The sequence below is a fragment of the Gorilla gorilla genome, chromosome 22, assembly GCF_029281585.2.
Source record: "Gorilla gorilla gorilla isolate KB3781 chromosome 22, NHGRI_mGorGor1-v2.1_pri, whole genome shotgun sequence".
Taxonomy (NCBI): domain Eukaryota; kingdom Metazoa; phylum Chordata; class Mammalia; order Primates; family Hominidae; genus Gorilla; species Gorilla gorilla.
Window position 1 is genome coordinate 38,534,021 of NC_073246.2, and position 20,216 is coordinate 38,554,236.

Genomic DNA, 20,216 nt, shown 5'->3' on the forward strand with positions numbered 1-20,216 from the left:
TTATCCTCTTGGCCCCCCTTTCCTTATCTTTGAAACCAGAGATATGTCTTAGATGATCTCAATGTCTCCCCTTTTTCTGAAGCCTATTACAACCTTGTGGAACCAACCATCCTAGGGTCGCATGAGCTCGCCTTTCCTAAGGGGAATATTGAAAAGCATCCACCAGGAGGCGCCTGATCCGCTTCAGGCAGTGGCACCGGACCGGATTAACCCTGTAGACAGGTGAGGTGACCCCAGCTTTCCCATCCAGCCCTGGAAGGATTCCGGATGTCCGGGGATGTGACAGCCTCCCAGGGATTAGGCTAGAATCACACCATCTCCGCTACCAACCTGTTTTGCAATTTATTCACACCTCTGAGCAGCTGGTCTGGATGACTCTATTTTCATAAATTTCTGGCGTTTGGGGCCAGCTGTCTATGGGGGAAACATCTTTTCAGTACGCTCACGTATATGATTCAGTTGCAGGCAAGAATCTGGGAGCTGCTGGAAGCTGGGGGGAAAAGTCTCTGACTCTTGCCTTCAACCCCTGGCCACTGAGAAGTGGGACTGCAGCTAGTATGGCCCCCATAGCTATTGAAATGCCCGAGACACGTCAGTGTCTAAACATCTCTCAGACCACCCCTTCCACTTGGATGTACAACAGCCATCCTTTGAGAGCAGTGTGGTTCAGAAGCCACACCCTTAGTGCCTACATATTCAGGTTGGAGAACAGGTCTGCAGCCAGCTCTCAGCAGATACAGGGCCAGCTTGGAGGGTAGGCTGACCAAAGAACTGAGAAGCCTTATTTGGTCTCCATCGCAGTTCTTGGGGAAGATGGAAAAAAGCCGGGTGGTTGAGCACCTGACATTCAAAATTGACCTACGTTGAGTGTTTGAGTTGCGAAAACCCATTAACAAGAAGGCGAATGTTTGGCTTTTTGCTGCCACAGATAAGGGCAGCTTAGGAGAGTTGCACTTTTTACCATACCCTGGAATAAAAATAACCTATCTGTCTATATCATAGACAGACCGGTTTGGGGTTTTATCCTTTAGTGTTTTTTTTTTTTTTTTGAGACAGAGTCTCACTCCATCACCTGCGCTGGAGTATGGTGGTGTAATCACTGCTCCCTGCAGCCTCAACCTCCCAGGCTCAGGTGATTCCCCCACCTCAGCCGCCCATGTAGCATGGACTACAGGTGCATGCCACCATGCCTGGCTAATTTCTGTATTTTTTGTAGATATGGGGCTTTACCATATTGCCCAGGCTGTTCTTGAACTCCTGGCCTCAAGCAATCTGCCCATCGTGGCCTCCCAAAGTGCTGAGATTACAGGAGTGAACCACTGGGCCTGTCCCTCCTTTGATGATCTGGATTAACCTGCCAACAGTCTGTCTTTTCCTATGAGTCTGAAAAAAGCCACGTCCTAACCCTGAAAGGGAGATGAGGTCTACAGGACTTGTGGGTGTTTTTTCCAATGCTGCCTTCTTCCCCTACCCTCTGCCTCCCATTCCAGGTGGGAAACGTGCTGGCAGGGTGACTTCTCTGGATTATAAACTCCGTGCCCTCACAGCTCTGAAGACTCAGTAGCCAGCACTAACATTGGTGAGGGGTGAAGAGCTGCTAACTGATGCTTATTATGTCTGAGCGCCAGGAACTTACAAGAAAAGTGGCCCCTGCTGCTTCCGGAACTGATGGTTCAAAGAAGCCAGCAGTCAGGCTGACAGCAGTCCTGCCAAACCTTCTCTCAGATGCAGGCTGTCCCTAAATGATAACAAGCTCCTGGAGGATCTGGGATGCCAGGATGACTGAATGCTCCTGTCCTCTCTCAAACCATCCAGCAAAGGGGCCGAGAACTGCTTTCCTCACCCAGTAATGCAGGCAAAGTGCTGCATGAGCTGGACAGAATTCATGAGGGTGTTCTGGTTGGAACTATCTGAATAATAACTGCTCCGGGACTGTGAGTTGTTTGATATTTTGTTTCCTAAGAAGGGTAGGGGAAAACATGTAGGGACCCAATGTATTGGTCCCAAAAGATAAACCCATCGTGGGGCCTGTGAAAGAAGAATGACATCCTTATCTCAGGCTGTTCTTGGACTCTTCATCACAGGGTGTCTGAGCCTGTGTGGATAAAATGTTCTGGAATAATGGGGCCGCTCTTTCCTTCCCCGCCCCCATCCAACTGTGAAACAAGTTGTCATCTCAGAAGTGCCACAGAAGGGGGTGGCCTCCTGATCCACTTCCCGACTGACTTCACAGCCTCCAAGTCCTGGCTGAAGATTCCAGGTGGTAACTGCAGGGGCTGGACAGGAATGGTGCAGGTCTGAGCATGTGCACACCGACGGCTGTGAGCGATGGGGGACCCTGGCCATGCAGAAGAGGCACCTGCTGCCACCACACCCTGTGGGGAAGTGGGTGTGGGGAGCAAGAAAAGGGAAACATCCTTCTTGGTGGCAACTTCATAGCACCAGTCCCAGGATGAGTGGAGATGGCCACTACACAGTCTCCAAGTGACAGGAGCAGAGTCTGGCCACACGAGTCCCATCAGGAGAATGTGGCCCCGCAGGGCCTTGGCCCATCCACTCTTACCCCAGACCTCCTGGGAACTGCACAGGGCCAATCTTACATCAACCTGTAAAGACCCCTTGGCCACTTCCTGGGAAGGAGGACTGGGGCAAGTCACCGAATATCTCTTGACTTCACCTTCTCTTGCACAACAGGAAACATCAGAGCCACTTTTGTTATTGTAAACATCGAATGCATGGAGCATGTAAAGGTCCTTCCTAGAGTAGGATAAATGGGAGACTTCCTTCTTCAAAGGCTTCACTGTTTCTTAAAGCTGAGTCCTCCTGGCTCAAAGAGAGCAAAGATAAAGGAGTTAGGAGCAGCCTCTCTCAAGCCAAAACTTACCCTTTTGCATTGATTGCTTCTGTAACAAATTCAAGTATCCCTATTGGCAAACAGATATTTTGGGCAGACTAGAGCAAAGATAACCAACAATGCAAGACTTTACATTTAAATTGTTTCAAATGTTAAAGCTACCAGCCCAAGACCACCAGGAACACACTTGTCAAACACAGTGAGTTGCATTAGCTTGCAAGGGAGCACACACCAGGGAACTATAGGACTTCTCAAATAAGGATAGTCAGGAAGGGTATCATTATGGGAACTAGCAGGGGATGTGGGGTCATTCTTGGGAGGACTGGTCAACTTGTAAACAAGCTGAGTTGCTGGGACAGCATCTTTCCTTTAGAATACATGCAGTACACTTAAGCCTGTGCAGCTACTGTGAGATCAGCGTGCCCATGGTCTTCTTGAGAACATAGCCATTTGAATAAGGGTGAAGTTAGTTCAGGCTGCTTTAACAAAATGCTATAAATTGGGTGGTCTATAAATGACAGAAATTTATTTCTCCAGCCCAGGGTGGGTGGATCACTTGAGGTCAGGAGCTCGAGACCAGCCTGGCCAACACAGTGAAACCCTGTCTCTACTAAAAATACAAAAATTAGCTGGGTGTGGTGGCGGGTGCCTATAATTCCAGCTACTCAGGATGCTGAGGCAGGAGAATCACTTGAACCTGGGGAATGGAGGTTGCAGTGAGCCAAGATCATGTCACTGCACTCCAGCCTCAGTGACAGAGCAAGACTCTGTCTCAAAAAAAAAAAAATAAGAAAAGAAAAGAAAAGAAAAAAAGAAATGTATTTCTCATAGTTCTAGAGACTGGGAAGTCCAAAATCAAGGCATAGGCAGATGCCATGTCTGGTGAGGTCCTGATTTCTGGTTCATAGATGATGCCTTCTTTCTGTGTCCTCACATGGTAGAAGGGGCTGCCTTGCTCTAGGGGTAGAGAGGGAACAGTTGTCTTTTAAAAGGGCACCAATCCCATTCACGAGGACTTCCCCCCAAAACGCCCCCCCCACCTTCCAAAGACCCCACCTCCCAATACCATCGCCTTTGGGGTTAGGATTTTAGCATATGCATTTTGGAAAGACACAAACATTCAGACCCTAACAATGAGCTTAGATAGTTTGTCTTGAATGTCATGGTTTGGCACAGTTTATTGCTTGAGAGTTTTATCGCTTGGGAGTTTTTACACCACAGTTTTGCAAGCTGAGGCTTCTGTTTCAAGTGTTTCCTTTTGCAGCCTAGACGCCAGTAGATTCATTTTTTTAACTTTATTACATCTGATTTTCAAACTATTGCATATTAAAATTATAGGGCCTTTTCCTGATTTATCAACTTTAGAACACAATCTATTAACTTATAGCTATGAAAGACGGGTGATTTGCTTATCTATAATACTATCCACCCAGCACCTCCAACTTCACCCAATTTTTGTTTTATTTTAGTTTTTTTTTTTTTTTTTTTTGAGATGGAGTCTCACTCTGTTGCCCAGGCTGGAGTGCAGTGGCATGATCTCGGCTCACTGCAAACTCAGCCTCCCGGGTTCGTGCCATTCATGCCAGCCTCCCCAGCAGCTGGGACTACAGGCACATGCCGCCACACCCATATAATTTTTTGTATTTTTAGTGGAGATGGGGTTTCGCCGTGTTAGCCAAGCTGGTCTTGAACTCCTGGCCTCAAGCAACCTGCCTGTCTCGGCCTGCCAAAATGCTGGGGTTACAGGCATGACCCACCACACCTGGCCTGGTTTTTGTTCTTCTAATGATTATATTTATAAATCTAAACCAGTGGTTCTTAGCCAGGGGCAATCTCCCTCTCCTCAGGGGGCATTTGGCAATGCCTGGAGACATATTCTGGTAGTTACAACCTGGGGAGTGCTATTGCCATCTAGTGAGTCCAGGCTGGCAATGTTGCTGAACATCCTACAATGCATAGGACAGCTCCCACAACAGAGAGCTATCCAGCCCAAATCTCAATAGTGCCAAGGTTGAGAAGCCCTGCTTTAAACAATATATTAAAATCTCTTGACCCACCAACTATAGATAATATCTGACTTTGGATCTATAATGAAGGACATGACCCCTCTACTTCATTCCAAATCTTCCCTCTCTTTCCTCTCAACCTAGTCAAGATTTGAACAACTACATTCTACTTAGTAACAATAACTAAGAGTTTGGCCTCAAGGTTGGTTCTAAAAAGTGAAACCCAATAAACAGTGTTCATAATACTATGATTATGCAAATATTGGTGTCTGTGAACCGTATGATGACACTCAATCCACCAAGAAAGAAATTTGATTTTTTGCCACCAACTTGGGACCCTCAAAGGAGACTGAACAGAAGTGTTAAGGTCAACTGGATTCTCTTTTCTTACACTTCATGAGTAGTTCACATCATACCCTATTATATCTGGCTTCACATTTAAACCATGACATCTTTGCAGTTTCTTTATTTTGGTCATGCTTTAACTGTTGTCTTAAATGTTTGTTCACAAAGGAAGCAGATTGCTTCACCTCATCATATGATCATGTAGCTTCTTAATCATGCTGCTTGTTAAGAGAATCTGCTTTCTTTGTAAAGCTGTACTTCCTGAAAGCCGCTTTTGTTCTAATTTGGAATATTTGCTTTCTAGTTCTGCTGTGTGGCTCTCATCTTTCCTGCAGCTAAGTTCCCTTGTTCCTGCAGCCAACTTCCTTTTGTTGGATCCTTTCTAGCTCCAAGAGGTCATGGTGGGCAAGTGCTAGGCTCTGGAGCTACACTCCCAGGTGCAACTTCTGGGGCCACCACAGAGTAGCTGCACAACTCTGAACAAGTTATCTGATCTTTCCATATCTGTTTCCTTATATATAAAATGGGATTGTGATGATAAAAATAGTAACCCAACTCATAGGGTAGTTGTGAGGATGACGTTAGTTAATGTATATAAAGTGCTTAAAAACAGTGCCTGGCTTTTAGTAAGCCCTCAGTAAGTGCTAGCTATTGTGGTCATTATTTTGCTGGAGCATATTCTTGAGTAATCTTTTCAGACAGAGTACCAGGAAGGTAAAATTTTAGTCTTTTTATGCATGAACTGCCATTATTTTGTCTTCTCATTTGATTGACAGATTGCTAGACATAAAGATCCATGGTTAAATCACTTACCTTCAGAACTTTGAAGGCATTATCCCACTGTTTTCTAGCATCCAGTGTTACTGATGAAGAATCCAATGCAAATCTGATATTCATCCCTTTGTAGGTGTTGGTTTTTTGTATTTGTGAGTTTTTAGGATCTTCTCTTTATGTCTAGTGTTCTGAAATCTCACAAAATTGTGCCCAGGGGTGAAACTTAACCTGTTATACTTGTCCAGCATTTGGTGAACACTTTCTAGCTGATCCTTGTGTTTCTCTTCAGCTCTGGTACATTTTTAAAACTCTGGTAATTTCAAATCGATTATTTTTTTCTGAATATTTTCTCCTTTCAATTTTCCTCTTTTGTATTTGTGGGATTGCCATCTGATAAAATGCTGTGCTTACTGAATTGGTCCTCCATGTCATCTACATTTTCTTTCTTATTTTCCAACTTTTTATTCTGGAAGATTTTGTTTACTTATCTTCCAAGCTTTTTATTAGAAGTTTTATTCTGGTAATAAAGTCTTTAATTTTCAAGAACTTTCTTATTCTCTAAGTGCTCTTTTTTTCAGAGCAACCATTCACATTTTATGAATGTAATATCTTCTAAGTTTTTTCTAAGAAACTTATTAGAGGTTCAGATAGGAATTTTGTTTTAAGTTCTTACCTGTTGCTTAATTAATCTGTGCTTTCCCTGGCATCAATTATTCTATTTATCCTCTTGGTCCTCTTATTTGGGGCCCTTTTTCCTTTAATGTATGGTGACCTTTGGTTGCCATTTGTATATGCACCAGTGACAGGACTGGTTAATACAGGTACTGTTACTGTGTAAGTCTGACCAACTGCTTGGATCAGCTCATTGGGAATTGTGACCCATTTGTTCTCTAGCATTTCATCTTCTCCCTGCATAGACCACTGCTCTTCTCTACTGGATTATTTCATGGGCAATGAGCCCATCCAACAGCTCCAGCAAGTCCATACCTATAGTGTGAGCTAGCTCAAGATATCTCTTCAAGGGCTTCATCAACACTGGGGCAAATCTCCAAAGATACCCCCTAGGTGACAGGTTATCACATTTCCTGAATGCCCAGTAGATACCTATCCCTGTCCAAAGTGTATACCAGCATTTTGTAGGCAGGGGGTTAGAAGCCCTGAAATTAAGACACCCAAATAGCCCAGAGTAGCCTGTACAGTCTGCTGGTGCCTACATGTATAATCTTTCCAGATGTGCTGCAACCCAATTGACCAGGCAGTGGGGTCCATTTGAAACAATGGGTGCTGATAAACCATTGTGGCAATGCCCAGAGTTATCAAGGCAGATGTTGGATCTTGAGACTTAAGGCACTGTCATGGAACTTAACAATACGCCGTAGTCCTCAATTCATGTCTGAAGCATTAATGCTATTTTCATTTATTTCTGTCTTTCATATGCAGTGGGGTCTTAACAAATTGAGGCCTAGAGATGGACAGAAAGACTCCCAGGCACCAGAAAGCTATTTCTTGCAGCCACCACGTTGCTGTGATTAACAAAAACAGTTGGATGCATTTTCCACTCAAAAGTGGCTACAGGGGGAACTGAGTGTGAGTTGTTCACTATCAACTAACAGCACCATTAGAATTATGTTAAAGCTGAGCTAAGAGAAGCAAGAGAAAGGATGCTACTCAAGAAGAATCTTCTAGTGAAAGAGTGAAAACTCTATTGGTCTCAATGGCAGTGGTGAATCAAGGACTTTTTTTTTTTTTTTTTTTTTTTGAGATGGAGTCTGTCTCTGTCGCCCAGGCTGGAGTGCAATGGTGAGATCTTGGGGCTCACTGCAACCCCTGCCTCCTGGGTTCAAGCAATTCTCCTGCCTCAGCTACTCAGGAGAGTAGCTGGGATTACAGGCACCCGCCACCACGCCCAGCTAATTTTTTGTATTTTTAGTAAAGACGGGGTTTCACCATGTTGGCCAGGCTGGTCTCAAACTCCTGACCTCAGGTGATCCACCCGCCTCAGCCTCTCAAAGTGCTGGGATTACAGCCCTGAGCCACCGTGCCCGGCCCAAGAACGTTTTAAATTCTGTGCAACCAAGAAATTCAAAACTGATCTACATGCCCTGTCCAGGTTGACCAGTTATCCCGCTAAACTAGTAACCACCAGAGACTGAGCCTGGAGTGGGGGCTCTATCTGTGCCTTGCTTAGTTCTTCGTTTTGATTAAAAATACAAATGCCTGTATTCTACCCCTAACCCCTTTATTGACTAATTCATGGGATCCATTTGACCACTATTGATATGTTTTCTCACTTATTAAAAAAAAATAGTTTCAGTGTAATTATTCTGAGTTAAATACATTTGCCTCTTTTTATCCTAAAAATTGGAAGTTGAAGAGTCCTTTTGTTGCCCTTAATGAGCTACTGTAGTAGCTTCCTAGGGCTGCAGTCACAAAGTATTGCAAACTGGCTGGCTTGAAATAACAGAAGCCATTCTCTCACGGTTCTCGAGGCAGACATCCAAAATGAAGGTGTTGGCAGGATTGGTTCCCTCTTGGAGACTCAAAGGAAGAACTGGTTCCATGCCTCTCTTCTATCTCCTAATGGTTGCTCTTGGTTTGCAACTGCGTAACCCCAGTCTCCATCCCTGTTGTCACATGGCTGTTATCCCTCCGCGTGTCTGTGCCTTTACATGGTGTCCTCCTCTGTATGTGTGTCTCTGTATCTATTTTCCTCTTCTTATAACTTCCATCTTAGTTACATCTGCAAAGACTCCATTTCCAAATAAGGTCACATTCACAAGTACCAGGAGTCCAGACTTGAACATATCTCTTGCAGGGACACAGCTCAACCCCCAATGCACAGTGTGCCTGTCAACTTCCATACACACTGGTTTGGTTCTATCCCAGGAAGTGGGGAGCCAGGGCTGAGAGACCAAAAATCCTAGATCCTGGTCCCAAGTTCTCAGCCCATGACTACGCGTTACTGTTTCTAACAATGATATCAAAGGATCCTAAAGACTGGTTATATTGAAATACGCCAAAGACAACCTCTAACCCTGAGGCCCAGAGAGCCCCAGGAATCTAAGCTGTCAGTCTTGGACCCAACAGCAAGCCCTCTCTCAACCACTCTGATGGTCTCCTGGCCCCAACATCAGCATGTGTAGCCTCCTGCTGCCTGTCTGCAAAGCCGTCCCTGCACAATACACTCTTCTAAGCATCTCAGAGAGGACAGGATGTGGCTTTGCATGGTAGTTGGAAATGATCAAGAAAATATATATTTACCAAAATCTGAGCTGAAATTAGGATATCCGGATGCTGAGTGTTAATGAGCAGCGTGTCGGTGTTTAACAACCGGGGCCACAGGCCATCGGTTTCACAGGACTCATTTGAATAATGCTTCCAACTGTACAGACAGTGCAGGGAAAGCAGTACACAGATTGGCTTATCAGGAAACACATAAAGGAAAGGAGGAGGGGAAAAAAAACCCCATGGGATCCTGCAGGCTAAAAAAAAAAAAATGCTAAAAGGGAAAATAAATGTACATGTGTACCTCTTAAGTCTCACAAATCTGCAGGGATTTGTAACTCAGGAAAACCCTGAAGTGAAACACAAATCAAAAAGGGACCAAGGGCCATAATCCACATTCCTAAATTAGTTGTCTTTTCCGGTAATGAAAAAAGAATCAGACTGTAAGTATACAATATCTCTCCCTGTCATTGCCGCTTCTTTCATTGCTTTCTTAAAATATTACAAAGCAAACAAATCCTGCATTCTAATCCATTATAAACCAGTTCCATATCTAATCAACTTGAAGCCAAAGCCATCTGAGCAGTGCAAACATTTTTTAAAAGAGTCATTCTAAGATAAGCAAAACAGGAAATTGGAGGTTGACGATGATGAAACTGATATCCAAATGGTAATCTGAGCAGTAAAGTCACTAAACCCTTCCTGCACCATAAACAGTTTCTTGGGATGTGTTTCATTCGCTTTCCCTGGCGATTTGGCAGTAGGTTGCACCAGTTAGTACAAATCATCATCTTTCTCTTCCTTACCCCATGTCGGCAGACCGCGGCCAGGATGCGGGATCCCAGGGCGCCAGGCGCTCCCATCTGCTCTGCTGAACAATGTGTGGTCCACCCTTTATCCAAGCTGCAGAGGGGAAGGGCAGATGGAGCCACCTTGCCTTCTAAGTGACTGCAGCAAAAGCACATCTGTCCTCCAGGGCAGGTTCTTGACCCCAGCACTATTCACATTTTTAGCTGGATCGCTTTTCGTCGTCGGAGGCTGTCTTGTTCGTGGTGGGTTGTTTAGCCGCACCCCTAGCTTCTACCCACTAGAAGCACCCCTCCCAGATATGACCATCAAAAAATGTCTCTGAACATTGCCAAATGTCCCTGGGAGTGGGAGGCACAATCACCCCCTGTTGAGAACCACTTAGAAAGAACTTTTGCTGGGAAGAGCTCAGAGCATGCATTTAAACAGTGTTCAGTGTTCTCGCATTAGCCTTTCCCAAGGGAATTAGTTACTAACTGAATGTCACCTTCTCCACAAGACTTCCCCTGAGCACCCTATTTATGCTCACTCACTATTTTCATTACTTATCATGTTAACTGTTTAATATTCTTCCTCCCCTGTTACACTATATGTAGTTCCAGGCACAGAGTAAATGTTCAAAAACATTTGTTGGCCAGGCAAGGTGGCTCATGCCTATACTCCCAACACTTTGGGAGGCTGAGGTGGGAAGATCACTTGAGGCCATAAGTTAGAGACTAGCCTGGTCAACATAGTAAGATCCTGTCTCTACTGAAAGAAAAAAGAAAAAAATAGCCAAGCACAGGGGCATGTGCCTGTAGTCCTAGCTACTTGAGAGGCTGAGGCAGGAGGATTGCATGAACCCAGGAGTTAGAGGCTGCAGTGAGCTGTGATCATGCCATTGCACTGTAGCCTGGGCAACAGAGCAGGATCCTATCTTTAAAAAAAAATTAAAATAAATTTTAAAACATTTATTTATTTGACAAATAAATGGAAAGAAACCAAACTTCACATAGTAAAAACAAAGAAGAAATGAGTTGCCCACCTAACTAGGGTGATGTGGTGAGGAGGACCCAGGGCTCCTGGACTCAGTGCCACAGCCACGGTGCCAACAATGAATTCAATGACACCTGCTTGTCAGGGCTGTTGGGGGTTAAATAGGGTCGTGTGTGTATGTGCCTAACACGCAGCGCATGTGTGGGTGCTCCGGCCTGCCCCGCCCTCCCTGCCTCTTTTCTGATGCAGCATCCTCAGCTCTTCCCCAGGGCGCTCCCTGCCTGTGGACTCCTGGGGCCCAGGCTAGACCCTGCCTGCAGATGATCTGAGGACCTGTGTCTTTAGCAGCCCCTTCCTGTTTGGTCTGAGGCCTGGGTCCATGGTGGCAGACCACCTGCCAGACCAACCCCTTGGCTGCCTGGCCTGTGAACTCCAGCTGCCCCATCTCTGGCCAGCACCCTGGGTCCATGCACAGTTCGACCTGGGCGAAGCTCTGTCTGCCACCTGGGACCCCCAAAGGTGCCACCTTGCCTGAGCCAGGCACTCCCTGCTCTCCTAAAGTCATTCAATCTTAGGAAATGTCTGTTGTCCAATCTGGCACACTCCATGCTGTGGGTGCTCACACTTCTTAGATGCAGTGCTCCACTGGGTGTGCTCTGTTCTTGGGGTAAAGCTAAGTCTTTGTGGCTTTAGACCAGAGAAGTTTCTTTCTGTCTTACAGGGAGTTCCAAGTAGTGAGGGCTGCTCAGCTCCACACAGTCACTCAGAAACCCAAGTCCCTTTCCTGTGTCGCTCCCCCATCCCCATGGCTTTCTTGTTGTCTACATGACTGAATTCAGTTGCCTTCCCCTGCTTCCAGCCAGGGGAAGGGGAAAGGGTATGGAGGAGATGAGTCCTACACAGAGACGTGAGTCCCATATCCAGAAACGGCACTTCCTTACATTCCCATGGGCAGGAATCTAGTCCCACGGCCACATCTCGCTGCAAGAGAGGCTGCGACGTGCAGGCAGAAGGGAGGGCAGGCAGAGGGGAGATGTGGGGTCCCTTCCCCACTCTTCTCCAGCAATCATTTCCTGAGTGTTTTGCTGACTGCAGTCACCTCCACTCCAGTGAGCTCCTTAATCCAGCAGAGAAGACACACACCAAGAGCACGGTCGAAGAGGACACAGAGGAGTGGGTAGCTGGCTTGGCTGTTGCACTTGAAGACAGGATCCCAACCAGGAGCAGACGGGAGGCAGCATTCGAGCTGGCGTCTATCTAAGACAAGGGGAGGAAGGACAGGGTGAGGATTTTGCCTGGTCTTAAATCCATATGCCCTTGAGTTTTTTCAATCCTTAGGAAAAGGAGTGAAACAGACCTGGGCCATTTGACCATTAAAGATTTTGGACAATCTCTGCAAGAGTTAGAGGCACCATGTGCCCCACATCATCACCCTTCTCCAAAACGGTCCCTTGGTTTGCTTGGTTATTTTTATAGAGACAGGGTCTCTACAATGCCCACACTGGACTTGAACTCCTGGGATCAAGCAATCCTCCTAAGCAGCTGAGACAACAGGCACATGCCACCTGGCTTGCTGACTTCCATTTCTGTTTCCAGGAGAGATTTTTTGTTTTGTTTTTTGTTTTTTGTTTCCAGACAGGGTCTCGTTTTGTCACCCAGGCTGGAGTGCAGTGGCACGATCATGGCTCACTGCAACCTCAACCTCCTGGGCTCAAACAATCCTCCCATTTCAGCCTCTGGAGTAGCTGGGACCACAGGCACATGCCACCACCATGCCCAACTAATTTTTTTATTTTTATTTTTTGTAGAGATGGGGGTCTCACTATGTTGGCTAGGCTAGTCTCAAACTTCTGGTCTCAAGTGACTCTCCACCTTGGCCTCCCAAAGTGCTGGGATTATAGGTGTGAGCCAGCACACCCGGCTGGGAGAGACTTCTTGATTGGCAGAAGGCAAATTTCATTAATTCAAAGACAAAGCCGTGTTCAATGAGTTGCCAGAAAAATAAAAGTTGATTTACATGTCCCATGACTAAGTACTGAGTCATCATTTGTCATTATTATTTTATTATTTATTACTTGTGAGAAATTATTTTATTAATATTTTTATTTACCTTTATTATTTCTCAGCTGGAGAAACCCTACAGAAGGGTGCTGGTCATGCAGCCACATGGCCACCGTGTCCTCAGCAGGCCTGGTTCCTTCCCCCCAGGACCACGGAGGCACAGCCGCCCCTCAGGGGCATAGCATACGGTGTGGTGCGGCCCCTCTTTTCCTGAGCTGAGATTTTTTCGTCTTGTCACGCCCCCCATCTCCCATGCAGCCCCCGCTTCCCAAGACCCCTGGCTTCACTGCAGACTTAGCCACCAGCTCCGCATCACTTGCCCAGCCTGCAACCTCCCGGAGGTGCTTCCCCGCCTCCCAAGATAGCGGGTAGGTGCCAACTGCTAATTTTCTTCCAGTGGCCCACCCTTACAACTCATCCATTGCACTCCAAAAGATTGTTTTTTGGAGGACTTTTTTTTTTAATTTTATTTTTTCCATAAGTTATCGGGGTAAGGGTGGTATTTGGTTACATGAGTAAGTTCTTTAGTGGAGATTTGTGAGCTCCTGCTGCACCCATCACCCGAGCAGTATACACTGCACCATATTTGTTGTCTTTTATTCCTCACCCCCCTCCCACTCTTCCCCCCAAGTCCCCAAAGTCCATTGTATCATTCTTATGCCTTTGTGTCCTCATAGCTTAGCTTCCACATATCAGTGAGAACATACAATGTTTGGTTTTCCATTCCTGAGTTAATTCACTTAGAATAATAGTTTCCGATCTCATCCAGGTCATTGCAAATGCTGTTCATTCATTCCTTTTTATGGCTGAGTAGTATTCCATCATATATATATATATGTATATGTATGTATATATATGTGTATATGTGTATGTGTGTGTGTGTGTGTATATATATATATATACACCACAGTTTCTTTATCCACTTATTGATTGATGGGCATTTGGATTGGTTCTATGACTTTGCAATTGTGAATTGTGCTGCTATAAACATGCGTGTGCAAGTACCTTTTTCGTGTAATGACTTCTTTTCCTCTGGGTAGATACCCAGCAGTGGGATTGCTGGATCAAATGGTAGTTCTACTTTTAGTTCTTTAAGGAATCTCCACACTGTTTTCCATAGTGGCTGTGCTAGTTTACCTTCCCAGCAGCAGTGTAGAAGTGTTCCCTGATAGTAAAAGGATATTTTAAATATAAAATAAATGCCAGGTGTTGTGGTGGTTAATTGTAGGTGTCAACTTGGCTAGGCCGTGCTGCCCAGTTGTCTGGTCAGACATCAGTATAGATGTTGCTGTGAAGGTATTTTTCAGATGAAATTAACATGTAAATCATTGGATGTTGAGTAAAGCCAAGTACCATCACGTGTGTGGGCCTCATCCAATCAGTTGAAGGCCCTATAAAGAGACTGGAGTCCCCTGAAAAAGAAGGAATTCTGTCTCCTGAAGGCCTTCAGACTCAGGCTGCAATCAACTCTTCCCTGGGTCTCTAGCCTGCTGGTCTGCTCTGCAGATTTCAAACTTGCCAGTCTCGGCCAGGCACAGTGGTTCAAACCTATAATCCCAGCACTTTGGGAGGCTGAGGCGGGCACATCACCAGAGGTCAGAAGTTTGAGACCAGCCTGGCCAACATGGCGAAACCCCGTCTCTACTAAAAATACAAAAATTAGCGATGCATGGTGGCAGGTGCCTATAATCCCAGCTACTCAGGAGGCTGAGGCAGGAGAATCACTTGAACCTGGGAGGCAGAGGTTGCAGTGAGTCGAGATTGTGCCACTGCACTCCAGCCTGGGTGACAAGAGCGAAACTCCATCACAAACAAACAAACAAACAAACATCTTGCCAGTCTCCATGATCCCGTGGGCTAATTCCTGAAAATCTCTTTGCGTATGTGTGTGTCTGTGTGTGTCTGTGTGTGTAATATCTCTCTGCATATATATATATATATGTGTGTGTGTGTGTGTGTATATATATATATAGAGAGAGAGAGAGAGATCATATACATATATAAGAGTATATGATATACATTCTATTGGTTCTATTTCTCTGGAGAACCCTGGCCAATAAATCAGTGCTACTCATTGATCAATGTTTCCTTGTCCTGTATGTTTTAAGGTGTCTTCATTTTCTTTTCATGATCCTGAGTTGGTCACCAACCAACAAAAGTATTCTCCTCCTGAGTGGCACACTAGATATTGTTCTCCTAAAAATTCAGTCGAGATTCCAATATTTGGTCAACCCCACAAAAACACTCATGTTCTAGTTCAGTCAGGATAACAAATGAAACAGTTCCCAACTTACCCAACTTCGATTGTCTGACCGAACTCAGGCTCACATGATATTTATATCTGAGTGCCCCCCAAACACACAACTGAATAAACAGTCAATTCACTTCGAAAAATTCCCATTTGGCCACAATCTTGCAGCTGTCTGTGAACTCTGCCCCGCCTGAAACACACTTTGGTGCTACAAAGAGCATTCTCCTTCCCGGACACCATATCCTGGGAAGCAAGGAATTGTTTGGAGATGCTCCCAGCTGGCCACCCAGTCTCTGTCCTCAGGGATCCAGAAAGCTCTGGAGGCTGCCTGGCCCTCGGCACTGACCTGGAGCAGAATTGGGAAGTAAGTGGATGTGGCTTTTTCTCCCCGTGGGCTCCAGGAATCAGCCATTTCCAGCTCCTGTGGAGTCACCCATGAGATTTCCATTAGGAATACCTTTTTGTTTCTCTTGGGACTACTTGTTGTTGGTTTACTTATTTATTTATTTATTTTCATTTTCCATTTTGGCTTTGACATTGCAAAGAACGGGCCATGTGGCAGGGACACCTCTGCTCTGAGGCCAGCATGGGCACCTTACACCCCCAAGTGGGCTGCAGAGCCTAGCCGGACTGAATCCCATCAGCAGGTTCTTTTACTTCTTCCAAGATGGTAGCACTTCCTGCCTGGCAGGCACTGCTGCCAGTCAGGTTGAGAACGTCCACATCTCACCATCCCCACGTGTGTGCAGACATGAAATGCCTACGTGGCAAATATCAGGCCTGGCAGAATCAGGCAAATATTGACACAGCCAGCTGAGGGGAAGCATTCATTCTTTCTGTCAGCATTTACAAAGCACCTACTAAGTGCCAGGGCTTGTGCTAGGTGCCAAGCAAAACCAAACAGGGCCACTGCCCTCCTTGTGGGAGGCAGGCACGAGTCCTATTTATTTTGGGTCTCAGAGTCCTGGTCCCAGAGCAGAGATTCCATAGACATTTTAAATTGTGTGTGTGAGTGAGAACAGGAGAGGAGTGTGCATGGGAGGGTTCGCACCTGACATGCCCACACTAAAAAGCGGACCTCCACCTTTAGTTCCTCCCTAATGGAGAGCCATCACCAACACTCCATTAGGGAGAAAAAAAAAAAAACTCGTTTTTCTCTTGAGAGTCGGTACAGTATTGGTTTTCAATGTTTCAAACCTATGAACGAATACCCCCATGTGTAAAGTCCCATTTCACTCAAGAATCGTCTGTGTTGATCTCAAACACACATTTATGTTTCTTGGTTGGAAAAGAAGAAAAACACTAACTGGATTTTAGTGACCATTTCTTTAAACCTGAGAGGATGGGGAAGCTCAGCTTTCAGACTGTATCAGCAGGGGATGCGGTTCCACACTCGGGTGTCATGTGATAGCATTCACAGAGCACAGGAAATACTTCCGCCCGCCCGTCAGCCGGGACAATGGGACTGAAGGTAGCTGGGGGAGAAGGAGGGGTATGAAGGAAATTTCAAGGAAGACAATGAAAAGTTGAGTAAAATCCTGCATTGTCAAAATGAAGATCAAATTAGCAATGGTCTCAAAAGCTGTCCAAGGTGAGGGACCCTCCTTCCCCATCAGAGAGTTTCTGTTTAAGGAAGTCCACATCAGCAAGAGTTTAAACAGTGTGTTTTAGGAGCACACCCCGAGAACACTCACTGAATTCCCTTTTACCTAACCTTCTAGAAGCCTTGCCCCAGTTTTATCCCTGTCCTTACTGTTTACTTAACCCTGTGGGCCCAAGCTCCACTACAGCCATGGATGACTCACAAGCTCAAAATGCCTTCGTCCTAAGCTTCACTAGCCGCATGACTTTACAATTGTTCCCAACACACTCTGTGTGCTACTGCAGGCGTCTCTGGGAAATGTTTCTCTGCCCCGTTGCAGTTCCAGGTGCAGGTAGAAGAGAGGACGCGGCTGTTGAGGACGCGGCTGTTGAATCCATTCCCACCTTTTGCTGTGTACATAAAATACATAGTGGCAGGGCCATAGGACTTCCTGGGCAAGGAAGACCAAGGTGACAGAGTCCAAGTAACTTTGCAAAAAAAAACAAAAAACAAAAAGCCCACACACTCTGCCAGGTGCAGTGGCTCACACCTATAATCCCAGCACTTTGGGAGGCCAAGGTGGGTGGATCACTTGAGGTCAGGAGTTTGAGACCAGCCTAGCCAACATGGTGAAACCCTGTCTCTACTTACTAAAAATACAAAAATTAGCCAGACATGGTGACAGGTGCCTGTGATCCCAGATACTCGGGAGGCTGAGGCATGAGAATCGCTTGAACCTGGGAGGAGAATGTTGCAGTGAGCTGAGATCGCACCACTGCATTCCAGCCTGGGCAACAGAGTCAGACACTGTCTCGGAAAAAAAAAAAAAACAAACCTCACACACTCTATATACATACTATAGAATATTACTCAGTCATAAAAAGGAGGCCGGGCATGGTGGCTCATGCCTATAATCCCAGGACTTTGGGAGGCTGAAGTGGGCAGATCATTTGAGGTAAGGAGTTCAAGACCAGCCTGGCCAACATGTTGAAACCCGGTCTCTACTAAAAATACAAAAAAAATTAGCTGGACGTGGTGGTGCGTGACTGTAATTCCAGCTATTAGGGAGCCTGAAGCAGGAGAATCGCTGGAACCCAGGAGATGGAGGTTGCAGGGAGCCAAGATTATGCCATTGCACTTCAGCCCTGGGTGACAGAGTGAGATCTGTCTCAAAAAAAAAAAAAAAAACTAAAAACCCACATGCTCTATATGCATGTGATAGAATATTACTCAGCCATAAAGAGGAATAGTTCTGGTCACCCTACTGTATGGATAAACCTTGAAGATGTGCTGGGTGAAGGAGGTTAGACACAAAGGACCACACATGACATGATTGTATTTATATGAAATGCCCAGAATAGGCAAATCCAGAGAGACAGAAAGCAGATTGGTGGTTTCCAGGGGCTGGGAGGAGAGAGGAATGGGGTGAAACTGCTTAGTGGATAGAGGGTTTCCTTTTGGGGTGATGAAAGGCTTTTGGAACTAGATAGAGGGAGCAGGTGTAGAAATGCCACTGAATTGTGCTCTTTAAAATGGTTGGCTTTATGTTAAGTGAATTTCACTTCAATAAACCCACCCCCCCACACACACACGCACACATGCACGCACACTTATTGCTTACATCCCCAAAAGAGGCCATGATTTTTTTTTTTTTTTGAGACAGAGTCTCGCTCTGTCGCACAGGCTGGAGTGCAGTGGCGCGATCTCAGCTCACTGCAAGCCCCAAGAGGCCATGATTTTAATCTTTGATTTCACCTGGATACCCCTGGCAAATTGTATTTATATTTTCAAAATAAAACTCCTTGGCTTTAGGGGTGTAGAGGGCCCAATTCCAGAACATTTGGATCTCTCCTCTCTGGAGAAACACCATCAACTCAGGAATAGAGGCGTTGAGGGAAGAACACGCAATGGCCAGGACTTCCCCGCCGGCCCGTGTTCCTGACCCGTGGCTGATTTCCCTTTAGCCGAATGCAACGATAACAACAGTGTCCTTGGGAAGCCACCCTCCACCCGTTGCCTTCCACATCTGCAATAGGGGTTGAATGACATGGAGTTTCTTGTTTCGGTGCTTGAAGAATGATATGGTATGTCAGATGTCATGGGACATTAAATAAAGCTGCTCAGAGATGGAAATTGTTACCGTATTTATTTGGAAGTACCAGCAGCCACTTAATTGCAATTTGCAGAAACAAGCTATTGGCTGAGAGTTATTTTTATCAGTTGATTCCACGGTGGATTAAGCGTTTCTGCCATTTCCAGGGTGAGCGTCAAATGCCACAGGCTATCCTTGGAGGCGGGCATCATCTCCCAGTGAGCCTTGGGGAACTGATGGAATTTGGTGAGGCGCTAAAGCACCGGGCCTGCCTGGGGGGCCTACCTCATCTCACGGCTGGTACACGGATCCCTCCCTTAACACACCCCCAAAGAGGCTCATGGCTCATACTCCTGTGTCAGATGAAGGGCCACCACGAATGTCTAGATTATTCCTTTTTTTTTTTTTTGAGACAGAGTCTTGCTTTGTTGCCCAGGCTGGAGTGCAGCAGCATGATCCCGGCTCACTGCAACCTCTGCCTCCCAGGTTCAAGCGATTCTCCTGCCTCAGCCTCCCAAGTAGCTGGGATTACAGGCTCGTGCCACCAGGCCCGGCTAATTTTTGTATTTTTAATAGAGAGGGGGTTTCACCACGTTGGCCTCAAAATGAATTTTTTTCCTCAAAATTCATGGGTTAAAACTTAATCGCCATTGTGGTGGTATTAAGAGGTGGAACTTTTGGAAAGGGATTAAGTCATGAAGGCTCTGCCCTCAGGAATGGATTAGTACAAAGGACTGGAGGGGCTGGGTGAGGTGGCTCATGCCTGTGATCCCAGCACTTTGGGAGGCCAAGGTGGGTGGATTGCTTGAGGTCAGGAGTTTGAGACCAGCCTGAGCAACATAGAAAAACCCCGTCTCTACTGAAAATTAAAAAATTAGCCAGCCTGTAGTCCCAGCTTCTTGGAGGGCTGAAGTGGGAGGATTGCTTGTGCCCAGGAGGTGGAGGCGGCAGTGAGCCAAGATCGTGCCACTGCACTCCAGCCTGGGTGACAAAGCAAGACTCTGTCTCAAAAAAAAAAGAAAAAACAAAAAGGACTGGAGGGAACTAGCTTAGACCCTTTTTGCTCTTCTGCCATGTGAGACGTGGCGTTCGTCCCTCTGGAGGATGTGGCAACATGTGCCATCTTGGGAGTGGAGACCAGGCCCTCTGCGAGTGCCTTGGACTCCCAGCCCCCAGAACTGTGAGAAATAAATTTCTGTTCTTTACAAATTACCCAGTCTCAGGCATTTTGTTATAGCAGCACA

The 20,216-nt window shown here is 46.0% G+C and overlaps 1 long non-coding RNA gene across 1 annotated transcript in view; it reads right to left on the reverse strand.

The window, feature by feature from the left end:
- Positions 1-1,933: 1,933 nt before the first annotated feature.
- The window catches only part of LOC134757882 (uncharacterized), a 66,235-nt gene continuing 47,952 nt past the window's right edge, over positions 1,934-20,216 (reverse strand). Inside the window, exons 2-3 of the long non-coding RNA XR_010132422.1 lie at positions 6,019-12,239; positions 1,934-2,823 (exon numbers count right to left, since the gene is read on the reverse strand). This is a non-coding gene — a long non-coding RNA (uncharacterized lncRNA). The remainder of the gene's footprint in view (positions 2,824-6,018; positions 12,240-20,216) is intronic.